The following is a 3391-nucleotide window of genomic DNA, read 5'->3' as shown; positions in this document are numbered from 1 at the left end:
GGCACCAGGATGGTGTTGTCAAATATGAATGGTTACCAACACAACAGTGTGTTGGAAAACAGATACAGGATAATGTCACAAGAAATCCTGGGCAAGTCAGAAATAATTATTTTATGAATCTAATAAAAGAAGTACATACAGATTTTACTATTAAATTAAAAAGAATGGTCCAATATCATGTAGGAAACACAATAAATATGTGGATTTGAATGAGTAGATGAAAAAACATTCAAGTGAATTCAGTAGGAACTGCAAATTTGGGGTCCATTTCAAGTGCATTCAGTGTTCATTTCATGGAACCAGGGAATATATTTTTTTTTCCAAAGAAAGTGCTACTTCTTTGAATGTTTATCACACCTGGCTAATTTTTGTGTCAAACTGAAATTCAAAGAGGAAAGCCAATGGCAGATGTCACTATCTGGTCTTGCTAAGTTTTTAACTTGTTTATCTTAGGGACTTCCACACCTTGAAAACTTTGAATCCTTTCATTCATTCATCCAATAATTGAATCCTAAATATACATCAGGCACCATGCTAGGTGCTGGGAACACAATGGCAAATGTAATGGGCACCATTTTGGTTCTCATTGAGCCAGATAGTTTAGAACCAAACGTGATAAATGCAAACAACAACTAAAAAACTCACATTGAGCCGGGCGTGGTGGTGCACACCTGTAATCCCAGCAGCTCAGGAGGCTGAGGCAGGAGGACTGCAAATTCAAAGCTGTCCTCAGCAATTTAGCGAGGCCTTAAGCAATTTAGCAATAACCTGTCTCAAAATTAGAATTTTTTTTTTAAAGGGGGCTGGGGATTTGTCTCAGTGGTAAAGCACTCCTGGGTTCAATTCCCAGTCCTAAAATAATAGTAATAATAAATAAATAAATAAATAAAACTTCAAATTGGATGGAAAACACCCTAAAACCACTGGGATTCAGTTTTCTGTTTATAAACTTTGCAGAAACAAAAACAAGCTAGCATTTTTTCACGTTATGCTTCTCCACACTTCACATTCTATTAGAATAAAATATAACTAATAGTTATTATTTATATTGCTAGAAGCTCTTGGTTCTTCAAGATGCTTGAATGAATTGTGATTTATTAACTTAGTGATGTTACATAGTCTTATCTAGAACCATGAGGACTAATTAAGATGAGCATGTAAACTTGTGTCTCAGTGGAAGGAAGCAGACACAATGGTATCTTGTATGTGTAATTTGGATAACACAAGAAGTACTTAGAGTATAGACAGTAATGGGGTTTTGGCCAGTGTTATTTACCTGGATGTCTTATTCATTTGCTTTGGCTTTATCCTGATCAAATACTTTGTTCAATTTGCATTTTCTGAATGAATAAAGGTGAAGTAGAAACTTGCTAATTAATTCATTGAGGAGATCAACAGAGAGAGTCAGAAAGGGTAAATCAACCCCAACCAAAGCTGGCCGTGTCCCTTTTTCAAACAAGTTTAATTGGTCTTCACTTGTGTTTCTGCTGTGAACAGATGAATGGTTCAGAGGGCACCATCCCTCCCTTCAAATGACTTACAAAGATGGTCTGATCTTTCCAAGCACAGTCGTCCTCCCCTATAATTCAGCTCAGGAGGCTGAGCAACAGGATAGCAAGTTCAAAGCCAGCTTCAGCAACACAGTAAGGTCTTAAGCAACTTAAGGAGTTGTCTCAAAAAAAAAAAAAAAAAAAAGGCCGTGGATGTGGCTCAGTTGTTAAGCACCCCTGGGTTCAAAAAGATCAGATTTAAGAGGTAGGAACATGAGTTGAAGGGAATAATTCTATATAATGAGCCCACAGTGCTGACCCCCACATGCTTTCTTTTCCAAGAAGCAATTTACCTGCAGCCCTACCTGGCTTAAGAGGACAAGATAATGCCACATTTCTCTGCAAACTACCTGTTACCTGCAGAAGAAATGGAGGCCCCAAATAATGTTGATAAGAGGAACCCAAGTTAGCTTGAAGGAGGAAACTTTTGTGGCCTTTTTAACAGACCAGATCCCAGAACTCAGGGAGACAAGGATAATTCCTCCTAACCATAAAATTTGTAAGAATTTATGTTTAAGAATCCAATTAGAACAAGTTAGCATGGGCCAAAGTGATCTAAAATTGTCTTAGCAGTGGGGACTTGAAAGTCTGATGTTATCCTGCTGTCAGTCAAGTCAAGGGGATCCCAAATAAAACTGAGGTATAGGAGAGTGCCACAGTCTGGCTGGGCACAAAATAACCGAGCCGTCACAAAGCCTCGTAGGTTCAAACAGCAACTCTTTATTCCCAAACTCTCACCGGCACTCTACACACACTTCCAGGGAACACACTCCCTCCACCGGGCTCTGTGCTCCAATTCTCCCGGAACCCTGCAAGAACTCAAGGGGAACTCCAAAGTAGCAGGCGCCTGAGGCAGCAGGATCCACCCTAATCCCAGAGCCACCCTATTCCCAGCAGGATCCGCCCTAATCCTGGAGCCGCCCTATTCCCGGAGCAAGGTCACCTTTCAACCATTCCCTCTAGCAAAATGCCAGGCTTCATTCCGACTCAACTGTGGCTCTCAACAGGAGAGGCACATTGTCTCTCTCCTCTTCGAGTGTACCCACTCTCTCCTTTGACAGTGTTCCCTTTACCCCTTTCCCATACCTTCTAATAAACTGTTAATCTGAGCGACCTGTCTGAAATCTTTCTGATTGACCAAAAGAATTGGGGCTTAAAGGGGGAGGTCTTCATATTGCTTCAGTTTCCTGGAAGGCCCAGCCCTGTAACACTTATCACTCATTCTTTCTTGAAAAAGCCTTTGTTGGTGGACAAATGGAAGTGTGGGTGATGGCCTGAGACATTGCAGCCAAACTGGGAACTGAGGACATGGCCGAGACTGATCTCAAGATGGTGCATGACTTCACCATGGTGGTGCAGACACTCCTGCAGCAGATGCAAGATAAATTTCAGGCCAGGTACAAGCACATATTTGGAAGAATTGAAGGTATGAGTAGTCAACTTGATGATCTGTGGAAAAATATCACAGACCTCCTGACACTGGGCTGGGGTAGAAGAACTGGAAGGTGAAAACATGATACCTGCTACACAAAAGAGTTGTAGGTTGCTAATTACACTGGAACGCCTTTTTCAAAGCCAAGAGAAGACAGAATGACATTTTTGCAACTAATCACTATGTGTAAACAAGTTTTTATGTTATAGTGCATTCTTACCACATACTATGCAATTAGTTTTTAGAGTGATCTCTCTCTCCTGACCTCCATGTTGGGAACTTGGTCAGTTGTGCTCTTTGTTATTAAACACAAAAATTTTGGTGGTTCCTGTGAAGGAAAAAAAAATGAAGAAGAAGAAAGAAAAAGACTGTGTGCTCTTTTGCTGGTGCACGGCCTGCCCTTCCCTCT

The 3391-nt window shown here is 40.8% G+C and overlaps 1 pseudogene; it reads left to right on the top strand.

Annotated features, from left to right (window-relative positions):
- Positions 1–2858: 2858 nt before the first annotated feature.
- LOC143381063 (heat shock factor-binding protein 1 pseudogene) lies at positions 2859–3144 on the top strand (annotated as a pseudogene).
- Positions 3145–3391: the final 247 nt, after the last annotated feature.

The sequence above is a fragment of the Callospermophilus lateralis genome, chromosome 15 (genome assembly GCF_048772815.1).
Source record: "Callospermophilus lateralis isolate mCalLat2 chromosome 15, mCalLat2.hap1, whole genome shotgun sequence".
Lineage (NCBI taxonomy): Eukaryota > Metazoa > Chordata > Mammalia > Rodentia > Sciuridae > Callospermophilus > Callospermophilus lateralis.
This window is presented reverse-complemented; position numbering and strand designations above follow the sequence as displayed.